Source organism: Rhodamnia argentea, chromosome 1 (genome assembly GCF_020921035.1).
Source record: "Rhodamnia argentea isolate NSW1041297 chromosome 1, ASM2092103v1, whole genome shotgun sequence".
NCBI lineage: Eukaryota > Viridiplantae > Streptophyta > Magnoliopsida > Myrtales > Myrtaceae > Rhodamnia > Rhodamnia argentea.
Genome location: NC_063150.1, coordinates 2,163,016 through 2,179,265, shown reverse-complemented (window position 1 = coordinate 2,179,265; position 16,250 = coordinate 2,163,016). Strand labels below are relative to the sequence as shown.

The 16,250-nt window shown below is 38.0% G+C and overlaps 1 non-coding gene across 1 annotated transcript; it reads right to left on the bottom strand.

The window, feature by feature from the left end:
• Window positions 1-1,018: 1,018 nt before the first annotated feature.
• On the bottom strand, window positions 1,019-1,103 carry TRNAM-CAU. Its single transcript is given in 2 exon segments — window positions 1,019-1,054; window positions 1,066-1,103. It is a non-coding gene; the product is annotated as a tRNA-Met (tRNA).
• Between the last annotated feature and the right edge of the window lie 15,147 nt (window positions 1,104-16,250).

Genomic DNA, 16,250 nt, shown 5'->3' with positions numbered 1-16,250 from the left:
CTACACCTGACCAGTACTTCAGGAGTTCTTTATCCAGTAGTAGCTCATCATTCTTTTAATTTGGAGATATGTTTGGAAGTGAATGGGCTAAGTACATACATATATGAGGATCCCCCTATGCCGGGGAAAGTGCCTCACCTTTATACATCAATTCTGAAATTTCCTTGGATCTCTATAAAATAGAATGAAAAGCCCAGGAGAAGCCAAAAAAAAGGAGAGAGGAAAAGTCGAAAGACTGCTTCTCCCTCCCTCTCCCTCTCTCTCTTCCATATTTCTTTAGATTTACCCATTCCTCTATATTTAAGATTCCTTCGTTAATTTCGTGGACGAGTGATCATCATCTACAAAAGTGAGCTTTGAAGATCAAAGTGTAATTGCCTCAAAAGAATTTGCTTTCTCCGAATCTGCATACTTGCTCTAGATTGATTTCGTGCTGCCGGTTGTGTTTGGATGCAATAACGGATCCGTCCTCGAGGAATAAGCGAGTTTTAGGCTCTATCAAGTTGATTCACTTTTCAAATTTACTTACTCTGTGATATTTTTATTTTGAAATAACGTGTCCCTCTTTGATATTAAATGAAGATTTTTCTTTTGACAAAAAAAAATATTTCTCGCAATAAATAAGTTGCTTAAAATAGGCGGACAAGAAATCTCTAGACAATTTATATATTTTCATGGAAGACGCCTCATATTTTCTGTGTCTTTTTTTTTTTCTAGGTAAGCAAGTAAGGCTAATATTCGTAATAGAATAAGTTGGTGTCGATGTTAAGTTGCTACCTTTCTTTCGATGTGCATAACCTAGTTATATGCACGTCAAAACGGGAGCTTTTAGATTATTTATTTTCTTGAAGTGTTTAGCATAAAGGTTGGCCCAAAAGCAAAAAAGCAAAGCGAGAGGTCGCCGTCAGCACCAACGCAAAATTTTTGCAATTTCAGCGAATTATTAGCCAAACTAATTAACAAGTAAGATTAATGAGTATTAAAAAAAAAAAAAATAGATTGAAAGGACAAAAAAGGATGGGGTGAGAGAGGCTCGAACTCTCGACCTCAGGATAACTCAGAAGCTATGAGACCTACGCGCTAGCCAACTGCGCCACCACCCCGATGTTGTTCCAATCTTTACTGTTAAATATAAAAATTATAAGAATCTGTACTAAAACTGACCAGGTAAATTTTGACCTGGCCTTTAAGGAATTGGATAGTACGAACGAAATAACCAATAAGGGTGCGCATGAAATCACTTATGTCCAAGAAATCAACTTCTCATCAGAAATTGATTTATTTGCTTTTCCTCAAAAGTAGAAGTTGATTTTTCTACTTTTATTCCGGATTGACTTCTGATCAGAAAAATTCGTTTGGTAACAGTTGAAAATTTCTATTTTTGAAACATTATTAACAAAATTTTCGGCGACGATGGTCGACGGCGGCGATGGTAGTTAGCAGAGGCGGCAGCAGCGGTCGGCGATGGTTGGCGGCGGAGGTGATCGGCGGCCGCGACAGTGGTTGGCGTCGTCGCGGCGCGCCGGCGGTCGGCAGCAGAGGTGGTCGGCGGCCGCGACGATGGTCTTTTAACCCTCCACCTATTAATATAGGGACCTAAATAGAACAGCGGATTGGGTCGTCGAAGTCTAAATTCGTGAGTCTCTCTCTCTTCTCCTAAATTGGGTGTCTAGTCCTCCCAATCCCTTTTGGACATTCTATGTTCTGAAGCCCATTTGGGTCGTTCTTTATCTATATGATATGAGAAGTTTTGTTCGACCAAAAACAAAATGTTCTTGTCATTGATGTATTTAAATTTGAGGGGATATCGTACCTAACCTTAAAGAATGCTAAATGGAGATGATTCCGATCCATTATTAAAACAAAAAACAAGGACTAATAGGTGGACTGGACCGTGCAAGTGCTAAAGTACATGATGCACACGTCGACTAGTATCCGCCCAATTCATTTGTCAAATTATAGAAGGATACCGACACAAATGATGTCTCTACTTTTGGCTCAACATGCAATGTGATCCATGGAACTTTTAATTTGTTCAATGCAGTCCCTGAAATTTTGATACGTGTTCAGTAACTTCAATTTAGTCCATGAACTATATAAAGATGTTCAATTCAAGGATAACATTGAATATTTTCGTATATTTCATGGACTAAAATTAAACATGTATCAAAAGTTCGTGAACCACCATGAACAAATTAAAAGTTCAGTGATCGCATTGCACATTCGGCTAAAGTACATGGACCATATTGAATAAATAAAATTCATGATTATATTAGGTCAAAGTTCGTAGACTATTAATCTCATTTCTCCTAAGGAAACCGGTCACTATGCTTAGATGAAAAAGCAGCGGACATATTGGCAAAACTATTGATGCGCTCTCTTCCTCACTGGGGTGCTCAATCATTGACATTTATCTAATAAGAAAAATCCCATCTAAGCATGCTAATACTAAGGAAAAAAACCACAATTTGATCAAATTGGTGGTCGGAAACGAACATCAATAGCTCATCCCCGCCAACTTTTCTAATGCTGATGATTCGCCTCTTGATTCAATCTTATCAAGCTCAGGTCCGATCCGAACAATACATATTTATTTGCTTAATTCCCTTAAAAAGCACCGACTTTTGATGGGTTCCTAATTCTGGCCCAATTTTTTTTTTTTTTTTGGTCTCGTAAAAGTACACCAACTTTAAGTTGTGCCTCAATTTTGGCCCGAACCTTTCTGGTTGTTTACTAAAGAAAGCACCAACTTTTAGTGGTCACCCAAATTCGGCTCCCGTCAAGTTTTCATCTAATGATGCCGTTAAAGATTTGACGTGTCATTCCATGTGTAGTCGACAGAAACTCGACGGGGTTAGATTTGAGTACCAATTGAAAATCGATGCTTTTTCATGAGACAAAAAAGAACTCTGAATCGAAGTTGGGACACGAGCTAAAGTTGGTATGAGACAAAAAAATATATATATGGGCTAAATTGGGACACGAGATAAAATTGGTGCTTCTTTGTGAGACAGAAAGAAGTTCGGGTTAGAACTATAATTTGAGTTAAAATCGATGCTTTTTAAAGGAATTGGGCCCATATATATTGCTCGTTAAGTGGATTGCACGACACAACACATTTTACACGATTACGATATAAAATCTTATATAAACGCTCTAATTTTTGACGCTATCCCTTTTTTTTTATGTACATTAAGCGGTTTTTTTCTTTTTTTATGGCAAGATTTTATTTTGTTATGCTTGGCTTCTCAATAATTTGGTCGGCAAGCAAAACAGGATATGATTAAAAAAAAAAGGTCAGGCATAATTTCGTACCAAAGATTGACGACAATTGTTATTATTATCTTTATCACTAGACGGATTACCCTCGTCAACTTTAACACCGTTATGCCGTTGCCACGGAACTTTAAACAATTATTGATTACCTCCGTTAACTAACGATTGTAATTTAAATCATTTCATCGACCATGAACCCTCTCATTAACTAACGACTATATAAACATGTTAGTGGACTGCTGCAACAGAATTTCCAAGTTTAGGGAAGTTAAATTTAACTTTTTAAAAGTTCGAGGGTTATTTTGCAATGGTATGAAAGTTGAGGGAGGGTGATTTATAACTTTGAAAAGTCTGGGGTCAACTGTGCAATGATGCTAAATTTCGAGAGTGAGGTAAGAGGGTTCAAGCCATCGTCTCTCTTTCTTTTTGACTAGTAAAAAGGCAAGGACGGGCGGCCGGTACCGACGACTGCTCCCGCATAGCACCATAAAAAGGCCAAATACTCACTATAGGACTTTCGATTATTCTGCGTCAACCGTGATGCGATGTTCAGAGGTTGGCGAATCCATCGTCGTGACTTATCTCCTATCACGACGCCAGCAAGATAGAAAGTTTCTCTGCACAAAACATACGGCAACTAGACAGGATAACATAAACCGTTTCACGACGTGAACCGAACTCGTGGTTTTGTGGAAGACGAGTAAGCAGCCATGTCGACGTCGCGATCATAAATCGACTTCGAGGGGGGGTCGCCGGGTTTGAATGTCGGGGATCTTCTTTGATTTTTTTGGTCGAGGAAGAGTTCGAGAAGGCTAATAAGATAGAACTAAAGGAGACTAGCAAAACAAGAGACTAGGAACAGTGCAAGATGAGATCACGTTTTCAAGCGATGTTGCTTCTCTTCTAGAAGGAAGAAGACCTCAAAGAGCAATGAGGTGCTGAAGAAATTTCAGCAGTTTTGGACCGTGCAACGACTAGAAGATGTCCCTAGAGGAGCTTTCTTGAAGGTTTAACTTGGACTTCCTTAACATCATCAACCCAAAAAAATAAAAACCCCCATTTTTGCCGCCGGTTCAATTTATTTTTTGGACAATATCGAACATTTTCAAATTGCTAGCCGACATCACCAATGCGGTGAAAAATCCGGCACCAACAAAGAGCTACATCGGTAAAGCATTCAAAACGAGAATCGAATATTTGATTGGTTGCTGAAATCCAACTCGGAAATACATGATCCGAGACGATTCATTTTCTCGATTTCGCAACGGGCTTTTTGGCTTTGCAAAAGATTTTCTTTTCACCTAGGCACTTAGTTTCACCACCCGGTAGACATGTCACTTTGTATCTAATCTCATTCGATACTTTACATGTCCTGTGGTGAGAGCGCGCGCGTTCACAGAAATGTCCATTTAATTCAGAATCAAGGTTTGTCATGATTCTTTTTTAATCATGCATATAATGTAAATATTACTGTGATGGGTCCACGTTCCCAATCGAGGACATGGAGCAACAACGCTCTGTGTCGTTTCTCGTAGTGCACAAGTTTTTTTTTTTTTTCTCTCCAAAGCTAGTTGAATTTTGCTAATTCCTATTGGCGTTGAAGAAGATCTTCATGGATACAATGACTTATCGACTTGGGAGGTTTTTTTTTACTAAGTGGTAAGATGGAACGGGACTTCACGGCTCATAAAAAGGACTTTGTGCCTCAAAAAGGATGAAGTTTCAATTTGGATAGTTTCTAAGACCTCCTATTAAAAGAAACGAAATCGTCTATTTTAAATTACTGTGAGATTATTACTTCATTTTGGACCACCAAAAAAAAAGAACATATTGAATAATTAAAAATTGTGGCGGGATCTATTATTTCAAAAATTTTGTGACTCACAATATGCTCTTTTACCGAATATGGAGGATGTGGCCTACTGTTATAACGACCTAAATAGAACAGCGGATTGGGTCGTGGAAGCCTAAATTCGCGACTCTCTCTCTCTAAATCGGGTGTCTAGTCCACCCAATCCCTTTTCGACGTTTTATGTTCCGAAGCCCATTTGGGTTGTTCTTTATCTTTATCTATATGATATGAGAAGTTTTGTTCGACCAAAAACAAAATGTTCTTGTCATTGATGTATTTAAATTTGCGGGGATATCGTACCTAACCTTAAAGAATGCTAAATAGAGATGATTCCGATCCATTATAAAAACAAAAAAACAAGGACTAATAGGTGGACTGGACCATGCAAGTGCTAAAGTACATGATGCACACGTCGACTAATATCAGCCCAATCCATTTGTCAAAATATAGAATCATAACTACACAAATGATGTTTCTACTTTTGGCTTAACGTGCAATGTGATTCATTGAACTTTTAATCCGGTCAATACGGTCCATGAATTTTTTATACATGTTCAGTAACTTCAGTTTAGTCCATCAACTATACAGAGACGTTCAATTTAGGCACAACATTGAATATTTTCATATATTTCATGGACTAAAATTGAGCATGTATCAAAAGTTTAGGAACCACCATGAACAAATTAAAAGTTCAGGGATCGCATTGCACATTCGGCCAAAATGCATGGACCATATTGAACAAATAAAATTCAGGATCATATTGGATCAAAGTTTAGGGGCTACTAATCTCATTTCTCCTAAAGAAACTAGTCACTCTGCTTAGATAGATGTCCAAGAAAAAGCAGCGGACATATTGGCAAAATGATTGATGCGCTCTCTTCCTCATTGGCGTGCTCAATCATTGACATTTATCTAATAAGAAAAATCCCATCTAAGCATGCTAATACTAAGGGAAAAAACCACAATTTGATCAAATTGGTGGTCGGAAACGAACATCAATAGCTCATCCCTGCCAGCTTTTCTAATGCCGATGATTCGCCTCTCGATCCAATCTTATCAAATTCAGGTCCGATCCGAACAATACATATTTATTTGCTTAATTCCCTTAAAAAGCACCGACTTTTGATGGGGTCCTAATTCTAGCCCAATTTTTTTTTTTGTCTCGTAAAAGTGCACCAACTTTAAGTTGTGCCTCAATTCTGGCCCGAACCTTTTTGATTGTTTACTAAATAAAGCACCAACTTTTAGTGGGCACCCAAATTCGGCTCCCGTCAAGTTTTCATCTAATGATGCCATTAAAGATTTGACGTGTCATTCCACGTGTAGTCGACAGAAAATCGACGCTTTTTCATGAGACAAAAAAGAAGTCCAAATCGAAATTGGGACGCGAGCTAAAGTTGGCATGAGACCAAAAAAAAAAAAATATGGGCTAAATTGGGACACGAGATAAAGTTGGTGCTTCTTTGTGAGACAAAAAGAAGTTCGGGTCAGAACTGTAATTTGAGTTAAAATCGATGCTTTTTAAAGGAATTGGGCCCATATATATTGTTCGTTAAATGGATTGCACGACACAACACATTTTACACTATTACAATATAAAATCTTATATAAACGCTCTAATTTTTGGCGCTATCCTTTTTTTTTTATATATAAATACATCAAGCGGTTTTTTTCCTTTTTATGGCAGAATTTTATTTTGTTATGCTTGGCTTCTCAATAATTTGGTCAGCAAGCAAAAAAGGATATGATAAAAAAAAAAAGTCAGACATAATTTCGTACCAAGGATTGACGACAATTGTTATTATTATCTTTATCACTAGATGGATTACCCTCGTCATCTTTAACACCGTTATGCCGGAGCCACGGAACTTTAAACAATTATTGATTACCTCCGTTAACTAACGATTGTAATTTAAATCATTTCATCAACCATGTACCCTCTCATTAACCATGTAATATAGGTTATCTTGGTCAATAAGTACATTTTGAAACGACTATATAAACATGTTAGTGGACTGCTGCAACAGAATTTCCAAGTTTAGGGGAGTTAAATTTAACTTTTTCAAAGTTCGAGGGCTATTTTGCAACGGTATGAAAGTTGAGGGAGGGTAATTTATAACTTTGGAAAGTCCGGGGTCAACTGTGCAATGGTACTAAATTTCGAGAGTGAGGTAAGAGGGTTCAAGCCATCATCCCTTTCTTTTTTACTAGTAAAAGGGCAAGGACGGGCGGCCGGTACCACGTTCCCAATCGAGGACATGTGGTGAGAGTGCGCGCGTTCACAGAAATATCCATTTAATTCAGAATCAAAGTTTGTCATGATTCTTTTTTAATCATGCATATAATGTAAATATTACTGTGATGCGTCTACGTTCCCAATCGAGGACATGGAGCAACAACGCTCTGTGTCGTTTCTCGTAGTGCACAAGTGTTTTTTTTTTTTTTTCTCTCCAAAGCTAGTTGAATTTTGCTAATTCCTATTGGCGTTGAAGAAGATCTTCATGGATACAATGACATATCGACTTGGTAGGTTTTTTTGACTAAGTGGTAAGATGGAACGGGACTTCACGGCTCATAAAAAGGACTTTCTGCCTCAAAAAGGATGAAGTTTCAATTTGGATAGTTTCTAAGACCATCTATTAAAAGAAACGAGATCGTCTATTTTAATTTACTGCGAGATTAATACTTCATTTTGGACCACAAAAAAAAAAACATATCGAATAATTAAAAATTGTGGCGGGATCCATTACTTCAAAAATTTTGTGACTCACAATATGCTCTTTTACCGAATCTGGAGGATGTGGCCTACTGTTATAACGACCTAAATAGAACAGCAGATTGGGTCGTGGAAGCCTAAATTCGCGACTCTCTCTCTCTCTCTAAATCGGGTGTCTAGTCCACCCAATCCCTTTTCGACATTTTATGTTCTGAAGCCCATTTGGGTTGTTCTTTATCTTTATCTATATGATATGAGAAGCTTTGTTCGACCAAAAACAAAATGTTCTTGTCATTGATGTATTTAAATTTGAGGGGATATCGTACCTAACCTTAAATAATGCTAAATGGAGATGATTCCGATCCACTATTAAAACAAAAAAAGCAAGGACTAATAGGTGGACTGAACCGTGCAAGTGCTAAAGTACATGATGCACACGTCGACTAACATCCGCCCAATTCATTTGTCAAAATATAAAAGGATAGCGACACAAATGATGTGTCTTTGGCTTAATGCGCAATGTAATCCATTGAACTTTTAATATGTTCAATGCGGTTCCTGAAATTTTGATACGTATTCAGTAACTTCAGTTTAGTCCATGAACTATATAGAGATGTTCAATTCAGGCACAACATTGAAAATTTTTGTATATTTTATGGACTAAAATTGAACATATATCAAAAGTTCGTGAACCACCATGAACAAATTAAAAGTTCAAGGATCGCATTGCACATTCGGCTAAAGTACATGGATCATATTGAACAAATAAAATTTAGGATCATATTGGGTCAAAGTTCAGGGACTATTAATCTCATTTCTCCTTAAGAAACCGATCAGTCCGCTTAGATAGATGTCCAAGAAAAAGCAGCGGACATATTGGCAAAACTATTGATGCGCTCTCTTCCTCATTGGCGTGCTCAATCGTTGACATTTGTCTAATAAGAAAAATCCCATCTAAGCATGCTAATACTAAGAAAAAAAACCACAATTTGATGAAATTGGTGGTCGGAAACGAACATCAATAGCTCATCCCCGCCAGCTTTTCTAATGCCGACAATTCCCCTCTCGATCCAATCTTATCAAGCTCAGGTTCGATCCAAGTTTAGGGGAGTTAAATTTAACTTTTTCAAAGTTCGAAGGCTATTTTGCAACGGTATGAAAGTTGAGGGAGGGTAATTTATAATTTTGAAGTCTGGGATCAACTGTGCAATGGTGCTAAATTTCGAGAGTGAGGTAGGAGGGTTCAAGCCATCGTCTCTCTTTCTTTTTGACTAGTAAAAAGGCAAGGACGGGCAGCCGGTACCGATGACTGCTCCCGCACGGCACCATAAAAAGGCCAAATACTCATTACAGGACCTTCGATTATTCTGCGTCAACCGTGATGCGATGTTCAGCGGTTGGCGAATCCATCGTCGTGACTTATCTCCTATCATGACGCTAGCAATATAGAAAGTCTCTCTGCACAAAACATACGACAACTAGACAAGATAACATAAACCGTTTCATGACGTGAACCGAACTCGTGGTTTCGTGGAAGACGAGTAAGCAGCCATGTCGACGTCGCGATCATAAATTGACTTCGAGGGGGGCGCCGGGTTTGAATGTCGGGGATCGTCTTTGATTTTTTTGGTCGAGGAAGAGTTCGAGAAGGCTAATAAGATAGAACTAAAGGAGACTAGCAAAACAAGAGACTAGGAACAGTGCAAGATGAGATCTTGTTTTCAAGCGATGTTGCTTCGCTTCTAGAAGGAAGAAGACCTCAAAGAGCAATGAGGTGCTGAAGAAATTTCAGCAGTTTTGGACCGTGCAACGACTAGAAGATGTCCCTAGAGGAGCTTTCTTGAAGGTTTAACTTGGACTTCCTTAACATCATCAACCCAAAAAAATAAAAACCCCCATTTTTGCCGCCGGTTCAATTTATTTTTGTGGACAATATCGAACATTTTCAAATTACTAGCCGACATCACCAATGCGGTGAAAAATCCGGCACCAACAAAGAGCTACATCGGTAAAGCATTCAAAACGAGAATCCAATATTTGATTGGTTGCTGAAATCCAACTTGGAAATACATGATCCGAGACGATTCATTTTCTCGATTTCGCAATGGGCTTTTTGGCTTTGCAAAAGATTTTCTTTTCACCTAGGCACTTAGTTTCACCACCCGGTAGACATGTCACTGTGTATCTAATCTCATTCAATACTTTACATGTCCTGTGGTGAGAGAAATGTCCATTTAATTCAGAATCAAGGTTTGTCATGATTCTTTTTTAATCATGCATATAATGTAAATATTATTGTGATGGGTCCACGTTCCCAATCGAGGACATGGAGCAACAACGCTCTGTGTCGTTTCTCGTAGTGCACAAGTTTTTTTTTTTTTCTCTCCAAAGCTAGTTGAATTTTGCTAATTCCTATTGGCGTTGAAGAAGATCTTCATGGATACAATGACTTATCGACTTGGGAGGTTTTTTTTTACTAAGTGGTAAGATGGAACGGGACTTCACGGCTCATAAAAAGGACTTTCTGCCTCAAAAAGGATGAAGTTTCAATTTGGATAGTTTCTAAGACCTTCTATTCAAAGAAACGAGATCGTCTATTTTAATTTACTATGAGCTTAATACTTCATTTTGGACCACAAAAAAAAAAAATCATATCGAATAATTAAAAATTATGGCGGGATCCATTACTTCAAAAATTTTGTGACTCACAATATGCCCTTTTACCGAATCTGGAGGATGTGGCCTACTGTTATAACGACCTAAATAGAACAGCGGATTGGGTCGTGGAAGCCTAAATTCGCGACTCTCTCTCTCTAAATCGGGTGTCTAGTCCACCCAATCCCTTTTCGACGTTTTATGTTCCGAAGCCCATTTGGGTTGTTCTTTATCTTTATCTATATGATATGAGAAGTTTTGTTCGACCAAAAACAAAATGTTCTTGTCATTGATGTATTTAAATTTGAGGGGATATCGTACCTAACCTTAAAGAATGCTAAATGGAGATGATTCCGATCCATTATAAAAACAAAAAAACAAGGACTAATAGGTGGACTGGACCATGCAAGTGCTAAAGTACATGATGCACACGTCGACTAATATCGGCCCAATTCATTTGTCAAAATATAGAAGCATAACTACACAAATGATGTTTCTACTTTTGGCTTAACGTGCAATGTGATTCATTGAACTTTTAATCTGTTCAATACGGTCCATGAATTTTTTATACATGTTCAGTAACTTCAGTTTAGTCCATCAACTAGATAGAGATGTTCAATTTAGGCACAACATTGAATATTTTCATATATTTCATGGACTAAAATTGAGCATATATCAAAAGTTTAGGAACCACCATGAACAAATTAAAAGTTCAGGGATCGCATTGCACATTCGGCCAAAATGCATGGACCATATTGAACAAATAAAATTCAGGATCATATTGGATCAAAGTTTAGGGGCTACTAATCTCATTTCTCCTAAAGAAACTAGTCACTCTGCTTAGATAGATGTCCAAGAAAAAGCAGCGGACATATTGGCAAAATGATTGATGCGCTCTCTTCCTCATTGGCGTGCTCAATCATTGACATTTATCTAATAAGAAAAATCCCATCTAAGCATGCTAATACTAAGGGAAAAAACCACAATTTGATCAAATTGGTGGTCGGAAACGAACATCAATAGCTCATCCCCACTAGCTTTTCTAATGCCGATGATTCGCCTCTCGATCCAATCTTATCAAATTCAGGTCCGATCCGAACAATACATAATTATTTGCTTAATTCCCTTAAAAAGCACCGACTTTTGATGGGGTCCTAATTCTAGCCCAATTTTTTTTTTTTGTCTCGTAAAAGTGCACCAACTTTAAGTTGTGCCTCAATTCTGGCCCGAACCTTTTTGATTGTTTACTAAATAAAGCACCAACTTTTAGTGGGCACCCAAATTCGGCTCCCGTCAAGTTTTCATCTAATGATGCCATTAAAGATTTGACGTGTCATTCCACGTGTAGTCGACAGAAAATCGACGCTTTTTCATGAGACAAAAAAGAAGTCCAAATCGAAATTGGGACGCGAGCTAAAGTTGGCATGAGACCAAAAAAAAAAAATTTGGGCTAAATTGGGACACGAGATAAAGTTGGTGCTTCTTTGTGAGACAAAAAGAAGTTCGGGTCAGAACTGTAATTTGAGTTAAAATCGATGCTTTTTAAAGGAATTGGGCCCATATATATTGTTCGTTAAATGGATTGCACGACACAACACATTTTACACGATTACGATATAAAATCTTATATAAACGCTCTAATTTTTGGCGCTATCCTTTTTTTTTTTTTATAAATACATCAAGCGGTTTTTTTCTTTTTTATGGCAGGATTTTATTTTGTTATGCTTGGCTTCTCAATAATTTGGTCGGCAAGCAAAAAAGGATATGATAAAACAAAAAAAAGTCAGACATAATTTCGTACCAAGGATTGACGACAATTGTTATTATTATCTTTATCACTAGATGGATTACCCTCGTCATCTTTAACACCGTTATGCCGGAGCCACGGAACTTTAAACAATTATTGATTACCTCCGTTAACTAACGATTGTAATTTAAATCATTTCATTAACCATGTACCCTCTCATTAACCATGTAACATAGGTTATCTTGGTCAATAAGTACATTTTGAAACGACTCTATAGACATGTTAGTGGACTGCTGCAACAGAATTTCCAAGTTTAGGGGAGTTAAATTTAACTTTTTCAAAGTTCGAGGGCTATTTTGCAACGGTATGAAAGTTGAGGGAGGGTAATTTATAACTTTGGAAAGTCTGGGGTCAACTGTGCAATGGTACTAAATTTTGAGAGTGAGGTAAGAGGGTTCAAGCCATCATCCCTTTCTTTTTTACTAGTAAAAGGGCAAGGACGGGCGGCCGGTACCACGTTCCCAATCGAGGACATGTGGTGAGAGTGCGCGCGTTCACAGAAATGTCCATTTAATTCAGAATCAAGGTTTGTCATGATTCTTTTTTGATCATGCATATAATGTAAATATTACTGTGATGGGTCTACGTTCCCAATCGAGGACATGGAGCAACAACGCTCTGTGTCGTTTCTCGTAGTGCACAAGTGTTTATTTTTTTTTCTCTCCAAAGCTAGTTGAATTTTGCTAATTCCTATTGGCGTTGAAGAAGATCTTCATGGATACAATGACTTATCGACTTGGTAGGTTTTTTTGACTAAGTGGTAAGATGGAACGGGACTTCACGGCTCATAAAAAGGACTTTCTGCCTCAAAAAGGATGAAGTTTCAATTTGGATAGTTTCTAAGACCATCTATTAAAAGAAACGAGATCGTCTATTTTAATTTACTGCGAGATTAATACTTCATTTTGGACCACAAAAAAAAAAACATATCGAATAATTAAAAATTGTGGCGGGATCCATTACTTCAAAAATTTTGTGACTCACAATATGCTCTTTTACCGAATCTGGAGGACGTGGCCTCTTGTTATAGCGACCTAAATAGAACAGCAGATTGGGTCGTGGAAGCCTAAATTCGCGACTCTCTCTCTCTAAATCGGGTGTCTAGTCCACCCAATCCCTTTTCGACATTTTATGTTTTGAAGCCCATTTGGGTTGTTCTTTATCTTTATCTATATGATATGAGAAGCTTTGTTCGACCAAAAACAAAATGTTCTTGTCATTGATGTATTTAAATTTGAGGGGATATCGTACCTAACCTTAAATAATGCTAAATGGAGATGATTCCGATCCATTATTAAAACAAAAAAAGCAAGGACTAATAGGTGGACTGAACCGTGTAAGTGCTAAAGTACATGATGCACACGTCGACTAACATCAGCCCAATTCATTTGTCAAAATATAAAAGGATAGCGACACAAATGATGTGTCTTTGGCTTAATGCGCAATGTAATCCATTGAACTTTTAATATGTTCAATGCGGTTCCTGAAATTTTGATACGTATTCAGTAACTTCAGTTTAGTCCATGAACTATATAGAGATGTTCAATTCGGGCACAACATTAAAAATTTTCGTATATTTCATGGACTAAAATTGAACATATATCAAAAGTTCGTGAACCACCATGAACAAATTAAAAGTTCAGGGATCGCATTACACATTCGGTCAAAGTACATGGATCATATTGAACAAATAAAATTTAGGATCATATTGGGTCAATGTTCGGGGACTATTAATCTCATTTCTCCTTAAGAAACCGGTCAGCCTGCTTAGATAGATGTCCAAGAAAAAGCAGCGGACATATTGGCAAAACTATTGATGCGCTCTCTTCCTCATTGGCGTGCTCAATCATTGACATTTGTCTAATAAGAAAAATCCCATCTAAGCATGCTAATACTAAGAAAAAAAACCACAATTTGATGAAATTGGTGGTCGGAAACAAACATCAATAGCTCATCCCCGCCAGCTTTTCTAATGCCGACAATTCGCCTCTCGATCCAATCTTATCAAGCTCAGGTTCGATCCAAGTTTAGAGGAGTTAAATTTAACTTTTTCAAAGTTCGAAGGCTATTTTGCAACGGTATGAAAGTTGAGGGAGGTTAATTTATAATTTTGAAGTCTGGGATCAACTGTGCAATGGTGCTAAATTTCGAGAGTGAGGTAGGAGGGTTCAAGCCATCGTCTCTCTTTCTTTTTTACTAGTAAAAGGGCAAGGACAGGCGACCGGTACCAGCGATTGCTCCCGCACGGCACCATAAAAGGCCAAATACTCATTACAGGACCTTCGATTATTCTGTGTCAATCGTGATGCGATGTTCAGAGGTTGGCGAATCCATCGTCGTGACTTATCTCCTATCACGACGCCAGCAAGATAGAAAGTCTCTCTGCACAAAACATACGGCAACTAGAGAAGATAACATAAACCGTTTCATGACGTGAACCGAACTCGTGGTTTCGTGGAAGACGAGTAAGCAGCCATGTTGACATCGAGATCATAAATCGACTTCGAGGGGGGGTTCACCGGGTTTGAATTTCGGGGTTCTTCTTTGATTTTTTTGGTCGAGGAAGAGTTCGAGAATGCTAATAAGATAGAACTAAAGGAGACTAGCAAAACAAGAGACTAGGAACAGTGCAAGATGAGATCATGTTTTCAAGCGATGTTGCTTCTCTTCTAGAAGGAAAGAGACCTTAAAGAGCAATGAGGTGATGAAGAAATTTCAGCAGTTTGGACAGAGCAACGACTAGAAGATGTCCCAAGAGGAGCTTTCTTGAAGGTTTAACTTGAACTTTCTTAGCATCATCAACGCAAAAAACAAAGAACCCGAAAAAGCCATGATCATATTTTTACCGTCGGCTCAATTTATTTTTTTGAACAATATCGAACATTTTCAAATTGCTAGCCGACATCACCGATACAGTTAAAAATCTAGCACCAACAAAGAGCTACATCGGTAAAGCATTCAAAACACGAATCGAATATTTGATTGGCTGCCGAAATCCAGCTCGGAAGTATGTGATTCGAGTCAATTCGTTTTCTCGATTTCGAGACGGGCTTTTTGGCTTTGCAAAAGATTTTCTTTTCACCTAGGCACTTAGTTTCACCACCACGTAGACATATCGAAATGGGTCATTAATCTAGTTATTTACCCATATTTGACAGGCCGAGTTGATATATGAGTTCGTTATATTCGACAAATGGGTCATAGTCTAGAATGGTAAAACTCAAAATAATAATGATATTAAATTGGTTAACAACTTACTTAAACATGCCCGACCACTATGACTCTCTTTTCACTCTCTCTTGCCCTCACTCGATCTTGTCATCACTCATTCGGTGGCTCTCACCGTAGCATGAGTATGAGTTTTTCCAGATTGCGTCGAATATTGAAGTACTTTAGCAATATGGATCGGGTGGGATATGAGTCGGGTCATGTATGAATTGCTATATTTTTATTGCATGAAAACGAGTCGAAACTGATTAAATGGAGTTTCGACTCTTTTTTTTTTTTTAAATTCATTCCGAGACGTTTCTACCTCCAAGCAAAATAACTAAGTTGAAAAAATTTTTTTAGAAAAAGCACTTTGAAAAGAGAAATTAGAAAAAAGAAAATGGCCAACCTCATGTCCTTTTCGCCCTAACGGAGTGGGAGAAAGTCAAAACGCGCGTCGCATTCACATTTTGCTGTTGCGCCCTCCAGTCAAACAAAGTGACCTTACATGTGACGCTGACTCGCCAGTCCCTATAGTTTCTCCATTTTGCAGAAATGCCCCTTTTTGCCCTATCGATCCCCACTCTGCGTTAGCCTCTTTCCTTTTGTATGGACTCGTTCTGCGAATCATATTGGTCGGAAGAGTCGTAACACGTTATACCGAGTCCATCTCGATTTGATCTCGCATCCAACGCGCTTCCTATTTTCATAATCTAATTGGGATCCGACCGACTATT